General features: G+C 37.8%; 1 pseudogene; it reads right to left on the minus strand.

Annotated features, from left to right (window-relative positions):
* Positions 1-6,242: 6,242 nt before the first annotated feature.
* LOC132366281 (large ribosomal subunit protein uL22-like) overlaps positions 6,243-23,403 on the minus strand; it is a 37,453-nt pseudogene continuing 20,292 nt past the window's right edge.

Raw genomic sequence — 23,403 nt, forward strand, 5'->3', positions numbered from 1 at the left:
GATGACTGTACAGCCGGAAAGCAAGAGGATGACTAACTTAACCAATGGGGCCGAAGAACCACTGCTGAGAATCTTTAGAAAATCAGAAAACCAAGAAAAACAGTGTAGACTAGACATGGGTAAATTCTCCATTTCTCCAAGAAGGAAAATGGGGATTTTTAAACCATAAGTTTGAGGCCAGCTCCAGTAAAACTCTAGAGTAATTTAATAAAGGGAGGGAGATTATAAGCACAGGTTTTTATTAAGAACAAGCTTTGTCAAAGTACTACATTATTTTAACTGTTGCTAGACTAATGGTAAAACACTGTGGTCAGGGGATACCCTGTTCATGAATGAATCCCAGCTCTGTCACTCACAAACCGCAGAACCCCAGATGACTTTTTTGTTTTGTTTTTTGGCTGCATTGGGTCTTCACTGCTACGCGGGCTTTCTCTAGTTGCGGCGAGCGGGGGCTACTCGTCATTGCGGTGTGCGGGCTTCTCATTGCGGTGACTTCTGTTGCAGAGCACGGGCTCTAGGCGCGCGGGCTTCAGTAGTTGTGTCATGCGGGCTCAGTAGTTGTGGCTTGTGGGCTCGAGCGCAGGCTCAGTAGCCGTGGTGCACGGGCTTAGTTGCTCCGCGGCATGTGGGATCTTCCCGGACCAGGGATTAAACCCGTGTCCCCTGCATAGGCAGGCGGATTCTTATCCACTGCGTCACCGATGAAGTTCCAGATGACCTTTTTTAACCTGTCTAAGCCTCAGTTTCCTTGATTATAACCTGGGGATTGTAATACCTACTTAACAGTTCTATTGTGAGCAGTAAGCAAAATAATTCATGTAAAGTGTTTAGCATGGTGCCTAACAAAAAGTGGTTGATAAACATGTTATTGTGATTTTCTTCTGTGAAAATAAAAAAGCAAGCATAGGTTTAAAATAATGAGTTTAAGACTCAAAACCTTCCGGAAATGCTTTCATTTTTATTAAAATGCTTTTCTTTGTGCCTATATGTAGGGTAGCTTTCTCTATTTCACAGTCTCCTAAGGTTCATTTTTTTCAAACACAAATGTCATTAAAGGCTTTGACTAACAACAGAACACAAGAAAGATATTGTAGCTGAGCGTTAGAAAGGTCTTAGGGTCCTTCTAGGGGGCTTTTACATTTAAGTTTTAACCTCCCTAATGTTTAGCTGACTTGTCTACAAGTTACTTTTTAATAAGACTAAGATTTTACACAATATATTGCTGAAGGAATAAGGTATGATTCAATTTAATATATGCAATAATGTGTAGTCATAGTAAATGGAGAGATGATAAAGGGTTAGCAGTGGTGGTATAAGTACAGATGCTTTTAGTTACTTTGTTTTGATTAGAAGTATTTTCTAGTTTTTCCTACAATGAGTATATATAAAAACAGGGGAAATATTTTGAATTTTAAGATGTAGAGTGATCAGGAATGTCAAAATCTAAAATTTTCATAATAGGATGAGAACATGCTTGGAATGTATTTGTTTAAATTTTCTAGCCAGTTGAGCTTAGTGGATAGAAACCATAGCCTCCAGCCTTAGGAAAAATTTGTAAACACATTTCAGAATGTCCATTTATTTATTTATCAAGCACACATTATCCCCAGGATATGCCACATGCTGTGTTATATATTAGGAGTAAAATGATAAGTTAGGTAGAGGGTAATTCTGGGTGGCAGAGCCTCTTGCCTTTCCTAGAAAAGAACGAAGCCTAAATTTTCCTAAGGCAGAAGTTCTCAGGTTTGGAGGCACATTAGAATCACCTGAGGAGCTTTACCATCACCAATGCCCAGGCCTCACCTGAAGAGACTCTAGTTTAATTTAAAAGTGACTCAGGTGACTCTAATATGAAGCCACAGCCTGAAGAATGGGTATTGAAACCAACGGTTGAGGGATATGAGGAGGGGCGTGCAGGGATGGAGGGAGGGAAGAGGCTGGGTAGAGGCTGGTCAGTGATGGCAGAAGTGGATGAGGGATGCGGAGGGCATGGGACAGAATGATGCCCAGTGATACCCTAAGAAACTACTGTGCACCTGCTTACAGGTATGCCCTGTGTAAATGTGGATTTTAAATGTTTTACTAAAAAGGAACTGGCCCCTTTAATAAAGGAAAAATCTGTGCCAGCCATCCTGAGACAGGTAGGGAAAACTGCTAGAAGCCTGTGACATAGCTCAATAAAAACAAAATTCCATGTGCATATAAAGAATTTATCGTAAACCCCAGCTCCAGTGGAGAGAAGGCTGTCAAACCTCAGCCCAAATGGCACTTGCGGTGGGTCAGGCTAGAAAAGACCAATAATCAGAAACACATCAAAACCGCAGGTGCAGAGAAGGTCACTGGGACAAGTCTCAGCAGTTATTGACAATAAAGCAAAGAACATACAGGGAGACTGACAAACGGATTTCAAGAGGCCTGGCCATAGTCCTAAGGCCATGAAAGCAGACTGTGGGTATCAGCAAGATATAGCAGCAGGTGGCCGGCTTAGGCAGGGGCAGATATTTGGAACCTGAACTACAGACCTCAGAGGGATGAAAGGGAATAAGAAAGGGTGATTATCTCAGGTCGGGGCCTGCATCAGAGGCTGGAATGTGAAGGTGAGCGTGGAGAAGAGAAAAACAGAGACACATTCTTAAAACTAAGATATAAAGAAGGATATGATCACAGAAGTAAGTCAACAACCTATTTGAGAGTGGACTAAAAGTCAGACTATATCAACGGCTATGTATGTGCCAACTTTTTTTTTTTTTATTTTTTTTTTATAAATTTATTTATTTATTTTTGGCTGTGTTGGGTCTTCGTTTCTGTGCGAGGGCTTTATCTAGTTGCGGCGAGCGGGGGCCACTCTTCATCGCGGTGCGCGGGCCTCTCACTATCGCGGCCTCTCTTGTTGCGGAGCACAGGCTCCAGACGCGCAGGCTCAGTAGTTGTGGCTCACGGGCCCAGTTGCTCCGCGGCATGTGGGATCCTCCCAGACCAGGGCTCGAACCCGCGTCCCCTGCACTGGCAGGCGGACTCGCAACCACTGCGCCACCAGGGAAGCCCCCTGTATGTGCCAACTTTAAGAGTGACTTGGCGCCCTTCATGAAGGAAGAGTTCAGGGCCCCCAGCCAGGCTCAGCTGGCGGCAGCTTCTGTTAAGTGGCTCCAGCTGCAGGACCTCTAGGGCCTCTTATGAGCGAGCCCCGCCGCTTATCGAGAGACAGACTGGAAATAGATCCAAGGAGAAGGGAGCCATCAGAGGGCCCCCTTCCTAAGGCCTAAGCCTGGAAGAGCCCCTCTCTCCCTCCCGCTGCACATCAGAGAAAGGTGAGTTCTCCTTGGATCTTGCGGGCCCCTGAGCTATTTTTTTCTGTGCTCAACTTGGCTGTCAGAAACGCTGAAAGGGAGTAAACCAGGAATGTTGGGAAGGCGGTTAGCGTGGGGTAAGAATGCCTGCAACACAGGAGAGCGCTACCAGGGAGGACTTTACGCGTTCTGTAATGATGCGACTGCAGGCGAGAGCAAAAGAGGTGTGTTTGTTCATTTGTTTGGGGAGGGGAATCACTTTTTTAAGAGAATGAAAGGCAAGACAATTACATTGAAATTTTCATAGTAATGCACATTGTAAATGTTAACAAACGGTTTTAAGCTTAAGTTCCTGGTATATAGTATATGGCTTAATTTCAGTTGTATAACATTGGAAAAGAGGTTTGTCTGAATGCAGAACAATTAAAAATAGAATTAGATTAAGCAGTTACAAATAAGAGCCGGCATTTAGGAAGTTTTGCATTATTATCAATGTATTACTTTATATATACAAAGCGCTTAAAAGTGTGCCTCTGCGTGCCTGCTGCCACCGCTGCTAGCGCTACTCTATTTAAAAACATAAACATTTAATAGGCAGAATAATGGTTATGAGCCAAACTGATGGAACAAAAATCATGACTTTGCCACTTACAACGAGAGTGACTTTGGATAAGTCACTTAATTTCTGTCCCTTATTTCCATCAGCTGTAACATGGAGATAACAATAGTGCCATAGGGTCATAGGGAAAATTAGGTGAGTTTATATTCATAAAATGCTTACAGCAGTGCCCGGTACGTAGCAGGTACAATATCACAAGTGTTCGCAATTATTATAAGTCTAATTAAATAATATAAAAAATGTTAAATCTCCCTGTAGATCAGTAGTTCCCAAACTTAGCTAAATGTTGGAATCTCCTGGGGCACTTTAAGATGTATGACACCTGGATCCCGCCCCGAGTTATTATATAATGGAAGCTCCCTAGATGATTGTAATGGATAAGTAAGTTTGAGAATCATTAATGTAAATAATGACTCCCTTGCTTTAAGTAATGAGTTTCATTTAATTAAATAGGTCATTTTATAATAAATGAGTCTAATGACAGCTAACCAAACTGCAGATATAAAACCAGCTGAAAAGAATCAGCTTTGTGACCCAATTTGGGAGGTACTTGCACTGAGTTCATAATACTTGTTTTATGTATTACATAATTCTAGTACTATGAGAAACACCGTAAACACCATGAAAAACAATAAATAATTGCCAAATCAATGGAGCAAGGGATCATTTGAGCAGATGCTTTATCAAGGGAGCCACAAGAGGGAAAAGGCATCTGTCCTCAGGATGGTGTATGAACTCATGCAAAGACTATACTCAGAAGCTTTCATTATTCCTGTGGATTTGTTTATGATGAGGGTAACACAGAATTGCTGATGTTCCCAGGATAGTGCAGCCCACATGCTACTGGTTTAAACAGAGATTTTCCCCCAGGGCCACTTCTGGGGCACTTCTACAAAAATAGTAACTGATACTACATTTTCCAGGAAATGCCAGAGTATCATAGAATGAGAAATCAGTTTTTATTTCAGAGTCTGAGTAGCAGATAGTTCTTTGGGCCGAAGGGAGATTAAAGTGTGTGCGTCGCCTGTTAGAAAGGCAGAATCCGGTGACTGCAGAAAGACCCCAGCCACAAGATCACTGCAGACACGGGAGTATTCAAATTAGAGAGTTTGGGAGCTGTAAAATTCCTGAGGTTGGTAAGCAAGGCAGGCAGCCAGAATTTTGTGCAGTGTTTTGGAAGGAAACAATATTTTCTGAAGAAATTGATTGCATGCTGCTTAAAGACCAAATTTGGAACAATAAACAAAGGCATAAAAGTTCTCTATGATTTGTATCAGGAACTCTGAACTGCATAGGATGTAAGGGAAGAGTCCTTTAGCTGCACTGGTCAAAGGCAATGGCCAGGTTTTGAGTGAAGACACAGAGGCCATCCACACCTACCATATACCCTTCTTATATAGCCCATGTATGCTTAAATGTGTATAATTCCCATCACAGAATAAATTTACAGTCAGTCTCAGCAAGTCCATGTGACAGGTACCACGGCATAGCACAGCACAACACGACTGATTCAGACTTCCCAGGTGTGAATCCTGGCTCTGCCATGTACTCACTGGGGAAGCTTGGGCAGTTTTTTCATCTGTAAAATAGAGTCCATAAAAGTACCTTCTCTCAAAAAGCTGTTGTGTAGATTAAAAGAATTCATATTTGTAAACCACCTAGAAGAGTGCCTTCACACTGCTATAGAAATGCTTCTGAAATAAGTAAAGCTTCATCAAGCCTCAAATTAGAAATTCCTTTCTGACTTTATTATGTGTAGTCGTGTTCCTGGATCAGGTGTCTGTCTGATAATCAAAGTCCCAGCTCTGGCATTCAGACGTGCAGAAAGTAAGATAAGCCATACTTCTTTTGGAAACGTGTTTTGCTGGGATTATCTCTACCTGAATGAGGACTGTGCTATAACACCCACTTAGAGGGTATCAGGATGACAGACAGGATGCAATTTAAGAATCTGAGGGCATCATTTGTCTATTACTCTCATATCAGGAAATAGGTTGTAAATAAATTTCCTTGGATGTCAAGAATACCAAACAGCGCATGAGATTCAAGCATTCATCCTCAAAACTCTGCCCAGTGTTTGTATTTGTTTGGCTGGTTGGTTGGTTTGCTAGTTTGTTTGTTTGGTTTTTATGTTTATTGTTCAGCTTTTTTACAGTCTGGAGAAGAGACATGAAATCGCAGAAGCCTATGCTTCTCAGATTTTCTGGGGGTGGCAATGCTCAGGGCAGAGGCAGCTCTTTGAATTATGGGTCTCGGCCAGTGTCGGCCACAAGGAAAAATGAATGGCCACACAGTCCTAAGGGGCCAGTATTTCTTTTTTTTAGTTTTATTTGCATTTATTTTTTTGTGGCATTTATTCCCAGGCCATAAGTTTTTTGTTTCTTCTGGGTTATCTTTTTCTTCTGTGCAACCCTCTTTTCTGGTTTAGGAACAATCTGTTCTTTTTCAGTAAGGATCATCTCAATGTGGCAGGGAGAGCTCGTGTATGGGTTGATCCGACCACGAGCTCTGTAAGTCCTGCGTTGCATCTTGGGGATTTTGTTCACCTGGGTACGCTCCATGACCAGAGAATCTACATCTAAGCCCTTAAGTTCAACATTACTCTCTGCATCTTTGAGCATGTGCAGTAAAAATTCAACAGTCTTTTTGGGTCACCGACCCTGCGTCCAGCCCCACTGTTTGGCCTGGGCACACCTACCAACTCGACCACCGTAACAAAGGAATGGCACACATTGCTTCTGTAAAGTGACATCCTTCAGATACTTGGTAGCTTTTCTGCTCTGCATACCCTTAATGGCCTGGGCAGTTTCACGAGTGTTCTTAAAGTGAACATGAAGATTTGAACCTCTTGACTTGCATGATTTTGTGGGGTTTTCTGGGTCAAGTGAATAGCAAACCACTTTTAGAGGTCACCTCAGGCCATTTACCAGAAAAGCAGGGGCTAGTATTTATATATCACATAGAAGCTGAAGCCCAAATTCACTGTATCTGCAGCATGGACTCAAAGAAGCTACCCATTGACATTCTGCCCCCAAAGTGCTCTGGCTAACTGGTTACAAGCCTTATTTTTGATGAGCCAGTGACTCTCTCAGCTGGTTTAGTGACAAAACACTGTTGACCTCAGCCAATTTCTACATGGCATTATCATGGTAAAAGGCTGACTCTACGCAGCTCCTCTGGCCATACCTGCCCAGAGCGGTAAAAAAGGAATGTGTGACAGCACCGTGCATTCTGAGTGGCATAAACAGCTGACACCGTCCCACTTGGGATTTTAAGTTTTCATCCTTTTTAATGTGCGCAAGTGTCATAAGACTTTGACACGTCTCCCAGGATTTCTCGGGATCTTTCCCGAAGAGCATTTGCCCTAGAGCCCTATTGCTCCAGACTGTACCTCCGCTCTCTCCCTCTGCTGTTCTCTTTACAGCTAGACTTGCAAGGTAGATTTGTGTTAAAACACTTAAAAATGAAGATTATATTAATACAGCTCAAAATTTACCTTATTTTGTTCAAAAAAAAAAAAAAAGCACAGAGTGAATTGTCGAGTTTGAGCTATGAATGAAGCTTTGGGTAGATTTCAAGGCAACAATGCCAATCGGCCTACTGAGTTTATCCCAAAGTGGACCGAAAGTTTGAGGAATCTGGCTGTGCTACTTAGATTGCCTAACCCATCCCATTAAATATTATTTTCTAGACCCCAAATTTCCCTTTTAGATCATTATCCATTGTCTGTTTTCTCGCCTATGGTAATTACTGGGCTCCTGCACCCCTGGAAGTACAGCAGAAACACGCAACACATTCTTTTTTGTATTATGCTCCTAACCCTGTTTCTAAGTCCCAAGCAAACTCTCATCATCCTAAATTTACACATTCCTATTCTTCCTTAGAGAATGGTATGCATTTCGATTACTAAAATAATATAGTGGAAAAATGTTTGCAATAGAACTTGTTTTTTCTCTTTATTTTTAATTTTTATACAATTTTTAAAGGTTTCACTCCATTTACAGTTATTACAAAATATTGACTGTATCCCCCATGTTGTACAATACATCCTTGTAGCCTATCTTACACCCAATAGTTTAAACCTCCCCCTCCTCCACTCCTATTTTGCCCACCCCGTTCCCCCCAAGGGTAACCACTAGTTTGTTCTCTATATCTGTGAGTCTGCTTCTTTTTTGTTATATTCACTAGTTTGTTGTATTTTTTAGATTCCACATATAAACGATATCATACAGTAGTTGTCTTTTCTGTTTGACTTATTTCACTTAGCATAATACCCTCCAAATTCATCCATTTTGCTGCAAATGGCAAAAATTCATTCTTTTTTATGGATGAATAGTATTCCATTGTGTGTGTGATATATATCACACACACACACACACCACATCCTCTTTATTCTTTCATCTGTTGATGGACACTTAGGCTGCTTCCACATTTTAACAATTTGTAAATAATGCTGCTATGAACATTGGGGTGCATGTATATTTTTGAATCAGTGTTTTCATTTTTTTTGGACATATATACACAGGAGTAGAATTGCTGGGTCATATGGTAGTTTTATTTACTTATTTATTTATTTTGACACCTTTATTAGAGTATAATTGCTTTACATAGCTGTGTTAGTTTCTGCTGTATAACAAAGTGAATCAGCTATATGTATACATATATCCCCATATCCCCTCCCTCTTGCGTCTCCCTCCCACCCTACCTATCCCACCCCTCTAGGTGGTCACAAAGCACCAAGCTGATCTCCCTGTGCTATGTGGCTTCTTCCCACTAGCTAGCTATTTTACATTTGGTAGTATATATATGTCAATGCCACTCTCTCACTTCTTCCCAGCTTCCCCTTCCCCGTGTCCTCAAGTCCATTCTCTAAGTCTGTATCTTTATTCCTGTCCTGCCCCTAGGTTCTTCAGAACATTTTTTTTTTTATTCCATGTATATGTGTTAGCATATGGTATTTATTTTTCTCTTTCTGACTTACTTCACTCTGTATGACAGACTCTAGGTCCATCCATCTCACTACAAATAACTCAATTTTGTTTCTTTATATGGCTGAGTAATATTCCATTGTATATATGTGCCACATCTTTATCCATTCATCTGTCGATGGACACATAGGTTGCTTCCATGTCCTGGTTATTGTAAATAGTGCTGCAATGAACATTGTGGTACATGACTCTTTTTGAATTATAGTTTTCTCAGGGTATATGCCCAGCAGTAGGATTGCGGGGTCATATGGTAGTTCTATTTTTAGCTTTTTAAGGAACCTCCATACTGTTCTCCATAATGGCTGTATCAATTTACATTCCCACCAACAGGGCAAGAGGGTTCCCTTTTCTCCACACCCTCTCCAGCATTTATTGTTTGTAGATTTTTTGATGATGGCCATTCTGAGCAGTGTGAGGTGATACCTCATTGCAGTTTTGATTTGCGTTTCTCTAATGATTAGTGATGTTGAGCATTCTTTCATGTGTTTGTTGGCAATCTGTATATCTTCTTTGGAGAAATGTCTATTTAGGCCCTCTGCCCATTTTTGGATTGGGTTTTCTGTTTTGTTGATATTGAGCTGCATGTGCTGCTTGTATATTTTGGAGATTAATCCTTTGACAGTTGCTTTGTTTGTAAATATTTTCTCCCATTCTGAGGGTTGTCTTTTAGTCTTGTTTATGGTTTCCTTTGCTGTGCAAAAGCTTTTAAGTTTCATTAGGTCCCATTTGTTTATTTTTGTTTTTATTTCCATTTCTCTAGGAGGTGGGTCAAAAAAGATCTTGCTGTGATTTTTGTCAGAGTGTTCTTCTATGTTTTCCTGTAAGAGTTTTATAGTATCTGGTCTTACATTTAGGTCTTTAATCCATTTTGAGTTTATTTTTGTGTATGGTGTTAGGGAGTGTTCTAATTTCATTCTTTTACATGTAGCTGTCCAGTTTTCCCAGCACCACTTATTGAAGAGGTTGTCTTTTCTTCACTGTATATTCTTGCCTCCTTTATCAAAAATAAGGTGACCATATGTGCATGGGTTTATCTCTGAGCTTTCTATCCTGTTCCATTGATCTATATTTCTGTTTTTGGGACTGTATCATACCGTCTTGATTACTGTAGCTTTGTAGTAGAGTCTGAAGTCCAGGAGCCTGATTCCTCCAGCTCCATTTTTCTTTCTCAAGATTGCGTTGGCTATTCAGGGTCTTTTGTGTTTCCATAGAAATTGTGAAATTTTTTGTTCTACTTCTGTGAAAAATGTCATTGGTAGTTTGATAGGAATTGCATTGAATCTGTAGATTGCTTTGGGTAGTAGAGTCATTTTCACAATATTGATTCCTCCAATCCAAGAACATGGTATATTTCTCCATCTGTTTGTATCATCTTTAATTTCTTTCATCAGTGTCTTATAGTTCTCTGCACACAGGTCTTTTGTCTCCTTAGGTAGGTTTATTCCTAGGTATTTTATTCTTTTTGTTGCAGTGGTAAATGAGAGTGTTTCCTTTATTCCTCTTTCAGATATTTCATCATTAGTGTATAGGAATGCATGAGATTTCTGTGCATTAATTTTATGTCCTGCTATTTTACCAAATTCATTGATTAGCTCTAGTAGTTTTCTGGTAGCATCTTTAGGATTCTCTATGTATAGTATTATATCATCTGCAAACAGTGACAGTTTTACTTCTTCTTTTCTGATTTGGGTTCATTTTACTTCTTTTTCTTCTCTGATTGCTGTGGCTAAAACTTCAAAAGCTATGTTGAATAATTGTGGTGAGAGTGGGCAACCTTGTCTTGTTCCTGATCTTAGTGGAAATGGTTTCAGTTTTTCACCATTGAGAATGATGTTGGCTGTGGGTTTGTCATATATGTCATTATTATGTTGAGGTAAGTTCCCTCTATGCCTACTTTCTGAAGAGTTTTTATCATAAATGGGTGTTGAATTTTGTCGAAAGCTTTTTCTGCACCTATTGAGACTATCATATGGTTTTTATCCTTCAGTTTGTTAATATGGTGTATCACATTGGTTGGTTTGCGTATATTGAAGAATCCTGGCATTCCTGGGATAAATCCCACTTGATCATGGTGTATGATCCTTTTAATGTGTTGCTGGATTCTGTTTGCTACTATTTTTTTGAGGATTTTCACATCTATGTTCATTAGTGATATTGGCCTGTAGTTTTCTTTCTGTGACATCTTTGTCTGGTTTTGGTATCAGGATAATGGTGGCCTCATAGAATGACTTTGAGAGTGTTCCTCCCTCTGCTATATTTTGGAAGAGTTTGAGAAGGATAAGTGTCAGCTCTTCTCTAAATGTTTGATAGAATTCACCTCTGAATCCATCTGGTCCTGGGCTTTTGTTTGTTGGAAGATTTTTAATCACAGTTTCAATTTCAGTGCTTGTGATTGGTCTGTTTATATTTTCTCTTTCTTCCTGGTTCAGTCTCGGGAGGTTGTGCTTTTCTAAGAATTTGTCCATTTCTTCCAGGTTGTCCATTTCATTGGCATATAGTGGCTTGTAGTAATCTCTCATGATCCTTTGTATTTCTGCAGTGTCCGTTGTTACTTTTCCTTTTTTATTTATAATTCTGTTGATTTGAGTCTTCTCCCTTTTTTTCTTGATGAGTCTGGCTAATGGTTTATCAATTTTGTTTATCTTCTCAAAGAACCAGCTTTTAGTTTTATTCATCTTTGCTATCATTTCCTTCATTTCTTTTTCATTTATTTCTGATCTGATCTTTATGATTTCTTTCCTACTGTTAACTTTGTGGTTTTTTGTTCTTCTTTCTCTAATTGTTTTAGGTGTAAGGTTAGGTTGTTTATGTGAGATTTTTCTTGTTTCTTAAGGTAGGATTGTATTGCTATGAACTTAGAATTAATAGTCTTAGAATTGCTTAAGGTATGATTGTATTGCTATAAACTTAGAACTGATAGTCTTAGAACTGCTTTTGCCGCATCCAATAGGTTTTGGGCCGTTGTGTTTTCATTGTCATTTGTTTCTAGGTATTTTTTGATTTCCTCTTTGATTTCTTCAGTGATCTCTTGGTTATTTAGTAGTGTATTGTTTAGCCTCCATGTGTTTGTATTTTTTACAGTGTTTTTCCTGTAATTGATATCTAGTCTCATAGTGTTGTGGTCAGAATTGGTACTTGATACGATTTCAATTTTCTTAAATTTACCAAGGCTTGATTTGTGACCCAAGATATGATCTAGTCTGGAGAATGTTAATGAGCACTTGAGAAGAAAGTGTATTCTGTTTTTTGGATGGAATGTCCTATAAATATCAATTAAGTCCATCTTGTTTAATGTGTCATTTAAAGCTTGTGTTTCCTTATTTATTTTCATTTTGGATGATCTGTCCATTGGTGAAAGTGGGGTGCATTGAATCTGTAGATTACTTTGAGTAGTATGGCCATTTTGACAATATTAATTCTTCCAATCCAAGAGCACAGATGTCTTTCCATTTCTATGAATCATCTTCAGTTTCCTTTATTGATGTTTTGTAGTTTTCAGCATATAATTCTTTTACCCCCTTGGTCAGGATTATTCCTAAGTATTTTATTTTTTTGCATGCGGTTTTTAAAGGGATTATTTTTTTTACATTCCCTTTCTGGTATTTTATTGTGAGTGTAAAGAAATGCAACTGATTTCTGTATGTTAATCTTATATCCTGCTACCTTGCTGAATTCACTTATCAGTTCTAATAGTTTTTGTGTTGAGTCTTTGGAGTTTTCTATATGTAGTATCATGTCATCTGCATATAATGACAATTTTACTTCTTCCCTTCCAATTTGGATACCTTTTATTTCTTGTCTGATGACTGTGACTAGGACTTCCAATACCATATTGAATAGAGGTGGTGAGAGTGGGCATTCTTGTCTTGTTCCAGATTTTAGCAGGAAGGCTTTCAGCTTTTCACCTTTGAGTATTATATTGGCTTGTCATAAATAGCTTTTATTATATTGAGTTATGTTCCCTCTCTGTCCACTTTGGTAATAGTTTTTATCTTGAAAGGATGTTGAATTTTTGCAAATGCTTTTTCTGCATCTGTTGAGATGATCATGTGGATTTTGTCTCTTCTTTTGTTGATACGGTGCATCACATTGATTGATTTGCTTATGTTGAACCATCCTCATGACCCTGGGATGAATCTAACTTGGTCGTGGTGTATCATCTTTTTATGTATTGTTGGATTCAGTTTGCTAATATTTTGTTGAGAATTTTTGCATCTATATTCATCAAAGATATTGGCCTATAATTACCTTTTTGGTAGTATCTTTGTCTGGTTTTGGTATCAGTATCTTGGTGGCTTCAAAGAATGTCTTTGAGAGTGTTCCCCTCCTCTTCAATCATTTGGAAGAGTTTGAGAAGGATCGGTATAAATTATTCTTTGTTTGGTAGAATTTCCTTTGAAGCCATTGGGTCCTGGACTTTTCTTTGTAAGGAGTTTTTTAAATTACAGATTCTATTTCACTTCAGGTCATTGGTCTGTTCATATCTATTTCTTCTTGATTCAGTTTTGGTGGGCTGTATGTTTCTAGAAACTTGTTCATTTTTTCCAGGTTGTCAAATTTGTTGAATAGCTGTTCATAGTATTCTCTTATGGATTTTGGTATTTCTGCAGTATCAGTTATTATTTCTCCTTTTGCATTTCTTATTTTGTTTATTTGAGTCCTCTCTCTTTTCTTCTTGGTGAGCCTGGCCAGAGGTTTGTCAATCTTGTTTACCCTTTCAAAGAACCAGTTCTTGATTATATTGATTTTTACTATTTTTAATCTCTATCTTATTTATTTCCTCTCTGATCTTTATTATCCTTCCTTCTGCTGACTTTAGGTTTTGTGTGTTCTTCTTTTTCTAATTATTTAGGTGGTAGGTTAGGTTGTTTATTTGAGATTTTTCTTATTTTTTGAGGAAGGCCTGTATTACTATGAACTTCCTTCTAAGAACTTCTTTTGCTGCATCCCTATATTTTGTATGGTTGTGTTTACATTGTCATTTGTCTCAAGGTATTTTTTAAATTTCCTCTGATTTCTTTGTTGATGCATTGGTTTTTCAGTAATCCCTTTTTTCTTGTTTCTTTTTCTGTGGTTGATTTCTAGTTTCATGCCTTTGTGGTCAGAAAAGATGCTTGAAATAATTTCTATATTCTTAAATTTGTTCTGTGCCCTAGCATGTGGTCAGTCCTAGAGAATGTTCCATATGCACTTGAAAAGAATGTGTATTCTGGTTTTTTTGGATGTAATGTCCTGAAAATATCAATTAAACCTAACTATCTATTATATCATTTAGGATCCCTATTACCTTACTGATTTTCTGTCTAAAAGATCTGTCCATTGATATGAGTGAAGTGTTAATGTCTTCTAGTATTTTTTTATTCCCATCCATTTCTCCCTTTATGTCTGTTAGTATTTGTTTTATGCATTTGGGTGCTCCTATATTGGGTGCATATATATTGGCAATTGTAATATCCTCTTCTTGTATTGATTCTTTTATCATTATATAGTGTCCTTCTTTATGTTTCTTTACAGACGTTGTTTTAAAGTCTATTTTGTCTGATGTGAGTACTGTGACCCCCTCTTTCTTTTCATTTCCATTTGCATGAAATACCTTTTTCCATCCACTCACTTTCAGTCTATGTGTGTCCTTTGCCCTAAAGTGGGTCTCTTACAGGCAGCATATTGTAGACTCTTTTTTTTAATCCAATCTGCCACTCTTTGCCTTTGGATTGAAGCATTTAGCCCATTATCATGTAAGGTAATTTTATTGATACATATGTGTGTATTACCATTTTAAACCTTTTTTCCACTTTAAATTGTATTTCTTTCTTGCTCCTTTCTTTTTCTTTTTGTTCTTCCTTTTGTGGTTTGATGATTTTCTTTTTATTATGCCCTTGTTCTCTTCTTTTTGGTTTTTGTGAATCTATTGTATGTTCCTGACTTGCAGTTACCCTGTTTTTCAAGTATGTTAACCCTTTCCTGTATCTATTTGCTTTAGACTGATAGTCATATGGGTTCAAACACATTCTAAAAAAAAAAATCTACATTTTCTTACTTCTTCCCCCACACTTTATGATTTTGATGACCTCTTTTACATCTTCATGTTTATCCTTTTCCTATTCATTGTGGTTATCATCACTTTCACAAAAATTTTTTTTTATTTTTAAAAAAATCTGTATACTGGCTTATTTAAGTGATTTACTTTCCAATTGTGGTTTTCCTCTTTCCTATGGATTCTTCTTTTTCATTTAGAGAAGACCTTTCAATATTTCTTTTAGGATAGATTTAGTATCGCTGTATTCTTTTAGTTTTTGCTTGCTTCCTGAGAAATCCTTTATCTCTCCTTCTATTCTAAATGATAATGGTGCTGGGTAGAGAATTCTAGGTTGCAGATTTTTCCCTTTCAGGACTTTGAATATATCTTGCAACTCCCTTCTACCTGCAATATTTCTGTAGAGAAATTAGCTGATAGCCTTATGGGGGTTTCCTTGTAATTAACTTTTTGTTTTTTCTCTTGCTGCCACTAGAATCCTCTCTAACTTCTGTCATTTAAATTATAATATGTCTTGGTGTAGGTCTCTTTGGGTTCATCTTGATTGGGACCCTCTATGTTTTCTGTTCCCTTTTGTAGGTTTGGGAAGTTTTCAGCCATAATTTCTTCAAATACATTTTCATTCTCTTTTTCTCTCTCTTCTCCTTCTGGAATCCCTATTATGCATAGATTGGCACACGTTATATTACCCCATATGTCTCTTATATTGCTTTAATTTTTTTTCATTTGTCATTCTGTCTGCTGTTCTGATTGTGTGCTTACCATTATTCTATCTTACAGATTATTATTTGTTCTTCTGCATTATCCAATATGCTATTTATTGCCTTTAGCTCAGCTTTTGTCTTGGCAAATGAGTTTCCTAATTTTTCTTAGTTTCTAATTCCCTTTTACAGTAATCTGCATTTGTTTTTTTTAAATTTTAAAAATTTTTAAATTTTTTTGTTTTTTATTTTTTAAGGCCTAAAAATTTAATTTATGTACTTTCTAGTGGAAAATTTACAGAAAAAGAAATACTTATCAATTCAGCTAGAAGAAGATATCCAAAAATATTAAAAGTGGTTTAGTGTAAAATCTTCAAAAATATTTCAAAACTACAAAAAAATTTCAATAAACCCATAAGCCCATATTTTCTATACTGTTTTCTTGTTGGTTTTTAATTTTTATTTTATATTGGAGTGTAGTTGATTAACAATGTTGTGTTAGTTTCAGGTGTACAACAAAGTGATCCAGTTATACATATATCCATTCTTTTTCAAGTTCTTTTCCCATTTAGGTTATTACACGTTATACAGCAGAGTTCCCTGTGCTATACATTAGGTCCTTGATGGTTATATATTTCAAATATAGCAGTGTGTACATGTCAATCCCAAACTCTCATTCAAACACTCCCTCTCCACTCTTCCCCCTGGTAATCATAAGTTCACACTCTAAGTCTGTGAGTCAGTTTCTGTTTTATGTAAGTTCATTTGTATCATTTTTTTTAGATTCTGCATATAAGCAATATGATATGATATTTGTCTTTCTCCATCTGACTTACTTCACTTAGTATGACAATCTCTAGGTCTATCCATGTCACTGCAAATGGCATTATTTCATTCTTTTTAAAGGCTGAGTAATATTCCATGGTATATATGTACCACATCATCTTTATTAATTCATCTGTCGATGGACATTTAGATTACTTCCACATCTTGGCTCTTGTAAACAGAGCTGCAATGAACATTGGGGTGCATGTATCCTTTCAAACTATGTTTTTCTCTAGATGTATGCCCAGGAGTGGGATTGCAGGATCATATGGTAGCTCTGCTTTTGGTTTTTTAAGGAACCTTCATGCTGTTCTCCATAGTGGCTGTACCAGTTTGCATTCCCACCAACAGTGTAAGAGGGTTCCGTTTTCTCCACACCCTCTCCAGCATTTATTATTTGTACTTTTTATGATGGCCATTCTGACTGGTGTGAGATGATACCTCATTGCAGTTTTGATTTGCATTTCTCTAATAATTAGTGGTGTAGAGCATCTTTTCATGTGCTTTTTGCCATCTGTATGTCTTCTTTGAAGAACTGTATATTTAGATCTTCTGCCCATTTTTTGATTGGTTTTTTTTTTGATATTGAGCTACATGAACAATTTGTATATTTTGGAGATTAATCCATTGTCAGTCACACAGTTTGCAAATATTTTCTTCCATTCTGTGGGTTGTCTTTTTGGTTTGTTTATGGGTTTCCTTTGCTGTGCAAAAGCTTTTAAGTTTAATTAAGTCCCATTTGTTTAACTTTGTTTTTATTATCATTTCTCCAGGAGGCGGATCCAAAAGGATATTGCTGCAATTTACATCAAAAAGTGTTCTGCATATGTTTTCCTTTAAGAGTTTTATAGTATTCAATCTTACACTTAGGTCTTTAATCCATTTTGAGTTTATTTTTGTGTATGGTGTTAGGGAGTGTTCTAATTTCATTCTTTCACATTTAGCTGTTCCATTTTCCCAGCACCATTTATTGAAGAGACTGTCTTTTCTCCACTGTACATTCTTGCCTTCTTTGTCGTACATTAAGTGACCATAGGTGTGTTGGCTTATATTTGGGCTTTCTATCCTGTTCCATTGATCTATATTTCTGTTTTTGTGCCAGTACCATATGGTTTTGATAACTGTAGCTCTGTAGTATAGTTGGAAGTCAGGGAGCCTGATTCCTCCAACTCTTTTTTGTTTTTTCTAAGATTGCTTTGGTTATTCAGGATCTTTTGTGTCTCCATACAAATTTTAAGATTTTTTGTTCTGATTCTGTGGAAAATGCCATTGGTGTTTTGATAGGGACTGCACTGACTCTGTAGATTGCCTTGGGGAATATAGTCATTTTGACAATATCGATTCTTCCAATCCAAGAACACGGAATAGCTTTCCATCTTTTTGTGTCATCTTCCACTTCTTTCATCAGTGTTTTAAAGTTTTTGGAGTACAGGTCTTTTGCCTCCTTATGTAGGTTTATTCCTAGGTATCCTTTTTGATGTGATGTTAAATGGGGTTGTTTCTTTAATTTCTCTTTTTGATCTTTCCTTGTTAGCGTATAGAAAAGAACAGATTTCTGTGCATTTATTTTGTATCCTGCAAATTTACCAAATTTTTTATTAACTCTAGTAGTTTTCTGGTAGAAATGTTAGGATTTTCTAGGTATAGTATCATATAATCTGCAAATAGTGACAGTTTTACCACTTCTTTTCCAATTTGATTTCCCTTAATTTCTTTTTCTTCTCTGATTGCCCTGGCTAGGACTTCCAAAACTATGTTGAATAAAAGGGGTGACAATAGACATCCTTGCCTTGTTCTGATCCTCGAGGGAATGCTTTAAGCTTTTCACCATTGAGAATGATGTTAGCTGTGGGTTTGTCCTATACAGACTTTATTATGTTGAGGTAAGTTCCCTCTATGCCCACTTCCTGGAGAGGTTTTATCATAAATGGGTGTTGAATTTTGTCAAAAGGTTTTTCTGCATTTATTGAGATGATCGTATGTTCTTTATTTTTCAATTTGTTAATATGGTGTATCATATTGATTGATTTGTGGATATTGAAAAATCCTTGCATCCCTGGGATAAACCCCACTTGATCATGGTGTGGGATCCTTTTAATGTATTGTTGGACTCAGTTTGCTAGTATTTTGTTGAGGATTTTTGTGTACATATTCATCAGTGATATTGGCCTGTAATTTTCTTTTTTTGTGGTATCTTTATCTGGTTTTGGTATCAGGGTGATGGTGGCCTCATAGAATGAGTTTGGGAGTGTTCCTTTCTCGTCAATGTTTTGGAAGAGTTTCAGAAGGATAGGTGTTAACTCTTCACTAAATATTTCATAGAATTTGCCTGTGAAGCCATCTGGTCCTGGACTTTTGTTTGTTGGAAGTTTTAAAATCACAGTTTCAATTTCACTGCTTGGGATTGGCCTGTTAATATTTTCTCTTTCTTTCTGGTTCAAACTTAGGAGATTGTACCTTTCTAAGAATTTGCCCATTTTTTCTAGGTTGTCCATTTTATTGGCATAAAGTTGCTAGTAGTAGTCTCTTATGATTTTTTGTATTTCTGTGGTGTCCTTTGTAACTTCTCCTTTTTTATTTCTAATTTTATTGATTTGAGCCCTCTCCCTCTTTTTCTTGATGAGTCTGGCTAAATGTTTATCAATTATGTTTATCTTTTCAAAGAACCAGTTTTTAGTTTCATTTATCTCTCAGATTGTTTTTGTAGCCTCTATTTCATTTATTTCTGCTCTGATCTTTACTGTTTCTTTCCTTTTACTAACTTTGGGGTTTTTGTTGTTGTTGTTGTTCTTCTTCTTCTTTCTCTAGTTGCTTTAAGTGTAGGTGTAGGTTGTATGTATGAGATATTTTGTTTCCTGAGGTAAGATTGTATTGCTATAAACTTCCCCCTTAGGACTGCTTTTGCCACAACCTATAGTTTTTGGATCATTGTGCTTTTGTTTTCATTTGTCTCTAGGTGTTTTTTGATTTCCTCTCTGATTTCTTCAGTGATCCACTGATTGTTTAGTGGCATATTGTTTTACCTCCATGTGTTTGTGTTTTTTACAGTTTTTTTTTCTTGTAGTTGATTTCTAATCTCATAACCTTGTGGCCAGAAAAGATGCTTGATATGATTTCATATTTCTTTAATTTACCAGGGATCACTTTATGGCCCATCATGTGATCAATCCTGGAGAATGTTCCATGTGTACTTGAGAAGAATGTGTATTCTTTTGCTTTTGGATAGAATGCTCTATAAATAACAATTAAGTCTATCTGGTCTAATGTGTCATTTATGGCCTGTTTTTCCGTGTTGATTTTATGTGGATGATCTGTCCATTGATGAAAGGGGGTTTTTAAAGTCCCCCACAATTACTGTGTTACTGTCAATGTCTCCTTTTATGGGTCTTAGCACTTGCCTTATATATTGGTGTGCTCCTATGCTGGGTACATATATATTTACAGTTGTTGTATCTTCTTCTTGGATTGAGCCTTTGATTATTCTGTAGTGTCCTTCTTTGTTTCTTGTAACAGTCTTTATTTTAATTCTAGTTTTGTCTGATATGATTATTGCTACTCCAGCTTTCTTTTGATTTCCATTTGCATGGAATACCATTTTCCATCTCCTCACTTTTAGTCTTTGACCCTAGATTTGAAGTGGGTCTCTTGCAGACAGCATATATATGGGTCTGTTTTGGTAACCATTCCACCAGTCTAGGTCTTTTGGTTGAAGCATTTAATCCATTTATGTTTAAGATGCTTATCGATATGTATTTCTTATTGCCATTTTCTTAATTGTTTTGAATTTGTTTTTGTAGGTCTTTTTTCTTCCCTTCCTCTTTTGTTCTCTTCTCTTGTGATCTGATGAGTAACTTTAGCATTTTGTCTGGACTTTTTCTTTTGTGTGTGTGTATCTATTGTAGATTTTCAGTTTAGCCTTACCATGAGGTTTTGATATAGCAGTCTATATATAAACAAGATTGTTTTAAGTTGCTAGTCTTTTAATTTCAAATGCACTTCCAATGTCCTGAATTTGTACTCTCCTCTTCTCACAGTTGCTGGTTTTGATATCATATTTGTGTTCAGATGTTTTCCTACCTTTACTTTATATTTGCCTTTATTGGTGAGCTTTTCCATTCATAATTTTCTTGTTCCTTAGTGACCTTTTCTTTTCTGCTTAGAGAAGTTCCTTTAGCCTTTGTTCTAGATCTGGTCTGGTGGTGCTGAATTCTCTTAGCTTTTACTTGTCGGTAAAGCTTTTAATTTATCTGTCAAATCTGAATGAGAGCCTTGCTGGGTAGAATATTCTTGGTTAAAGGTTCTTCTCTTTCATTACTTTAAATATATCATGCTACTCCCTTCTGGCCTGCAGAGTTTCTGCTGAGGAATCAGCTGATAACCTTATGGGAGTTCCCTTGTATGTTATTTGTTGCTTTTCCCTTACTGCTGTTAATAGTTTGTCTTTCATTTTTGTCAATTTGATTACTATGTGTCTTGGCATGTTCCTCCTTGGATTTATCTTGCCTGGGACTCTCTGCACTTCCTGGACTGGGGTGATTGTTTCCTTTTCCACTTTAGGGAAGCTTTCAACTATTATCTCTTCAAATAGTGTTCCAGGTCTTTCTCTCTCTTCTTCTTCTGGGGCCCATATAATGTGAATGCTGGTGCATTTAATATTTTCCCACAGGTCTCTCAGACTGTCTTCATTTCTTTTGATTCTTTTTCTTTATTCTGTTCCACAGCAGTGATTTCCACCATTCTGTCTTCCAGCTCACTTATTCGTTTTTATGCCTCAGTTATTATCCTATTGAGTCCTTCTGGTGTAATTTTTTCATTTCGGTTGTTTTATTTTTCATTTCTGTTTGTTTGTTCTTTAGTTCTTCTAGGTCTTTGTTAAACATTTCTTGTATGTTCTCGATCTGTGCCTCCATTATTTTTCCCAGATTTGAATCATCTTTACTATCATTATTCTGAATTTTGTTTTGGTTATATTGCCTATCTCCACTTCACTTAGCTGTTCTGGAGTTTTATCTTGTTCCTTCATCTGGGACATATTCCTCTGCCATCTCATCTTGTCTAACTTTCTGTGATTGCGTTTTCCATTCCGCAGTCTGAAGCATTGTATTTCTTCTTGCTTCTGCTGTCTGCTCCCTGGTGAATGAGGCTAAGAGGCTTGTCCAGCATTCCTGGTGGGATGGACTGGTCCTGCCCACTGGTGGGTGGAGCTGGGTCTTGTCCCTCTTTTGGGCAGGGCCGTGTCAGTGGGTGTGTTTATCAGGCAGCTGTGTGCTCAGGAAGACTTTAAGCATCCTGTCTGCTGATGATGTGGAGCTGTGTTCCCACCCTGTTAGCTGTTTAGCCTGAGGCATCTCAGCACTGGAGCCTACAGACTGTTGGTTGGGACTAGGTCTTGTTGAGAAACTGGCAGCCTCAAGAGGGCTCACTCCAATTAGTACTTCCCAGAAGTACTGCTGCCAGTGTCCTTATCCCTGCAGTGAGCCACAGCTGCCCCCCTCCTCTGCAGGAGACCCTCTAATACTAGCAGGTAAGTCTGCCCAGTCTCGCATGAGGTCACCACTTTTTCCCTGGGTTCAGTGTGCATGAGACCCTGTGTGTGCCCTATAAGAATGGAGTTTCTGTTCTCCCAGTCCTATGGAATTCCTGCAATCAAATCCCACTGGCCATCAAAGCCAGATCATCTGGGGGCTCTTCCCCCCATTAGCAGACCCCTAGGCCAGGAAGCCTGATGTTGGCCTCAGACCTTTCACTCCTGTGGGAGAACTTCTGTGATATAATTATTTTCCAGTTTGTGGGTCACCCAACTGTTTTGCCGAAAGTCTGCTTTCAGTTTTAAGGTTCATGGGATTCGCTTGCAAAATAACCACTCATTTCACACAAATAAACAGCTTTAATCAATTCTCTAATGAAAGGTGATTTAGCTTAATTTTAATATACAATCATTAGAAGGAAAGAATATTAGAGAAACATAATAGGGTATACATCACCGAACTGGGCCAACACCTACTTTCAGATCCAAACAGCTGCTGGGAAATCCTGAGTGACAGCAATCTGGAGCCCCAATTGGGAAGAGTCCTGGGCAGTGCATCCACCCCACGTGTGAGACTTCAGATTGGAGTTCTGGGGGCTTCTGTTTATAATTCCAGGCCGCAAACTGATATCATCAGTTTACATGCAAAAATGCAGCTCTGGATTCACTTTAACAATGTTGTTGGTTTCACCATGTGAGTCACAAGATTTTCTAGATCCTGGGGGACTGGCCTGGTCCGCAGGGCTCAAGAAATTCCAAGACCCACTCCCTTTCTGATCATAAGTGCTGTTTGACTTGCTAACAGCTATTGTTATGTGTGCAAGCAGACATGCAGTCCAGGCAAGGTCAGAGGTCGGTCAGAGGCCTGCTTTTGGCTCTGAAGCCTGAACAAGACTACTTTATTAATTTTCCCAACACCAACTGGCGTGTATGAGATTTGATTTTATTGGAATTACACCCCTCCTACTGTCTTATTGTGACTTCTTCTTTGTCTTTGGGTGTAGAGTATCTTTTTGGTAGGTTCCAGAGTTTACTTGTTGATGATTGTTCAACAGTAGTTGTGATTTTGGTGTTTCCATAAGAAGAGGTGGGCTCACAACCTTCTACTTTGCCATCTTGTCTTGGCCCTCCAACAATCTGCATTTCTATCAATAGCCTTTCTTAATTCCTTCAGTATTTTCATTATCTCCTTTTTGAACTCGGTATCTATTAGACTGAAGAGGTCTCTTTCATTGTTTGTTCTTTTAGGGGATTTCTCTTGATCTTTTATTTGGAAGTGGTTCTTCTGCTCCTTCATTTTACTTATATTTCCCTGACTCTATGAGTTTAGGAGAAACAATTACCTACTGTGGCTTTGGATGGCTATTCTTATGTGGGAGCATTTCTTTGTAGCCTGTATGGGTTTAATATTTTTGGTGCAAG

The sequence above is a fragment of the Balaenoptera ricei genome, chromosome 5 (assembly GCF_028023285.1).
Source record: "Balaenoptera ricei isolate mBalRic1 chromosome 5, mBalRic1.hap2, whole genome shotgun sequence".
NCBI lineage: Eukaryota > Metazoa > Chordata > Mammalia > Artiodactyla > Balaenopteridae > Balaenoptera > Balaenoptera ricei.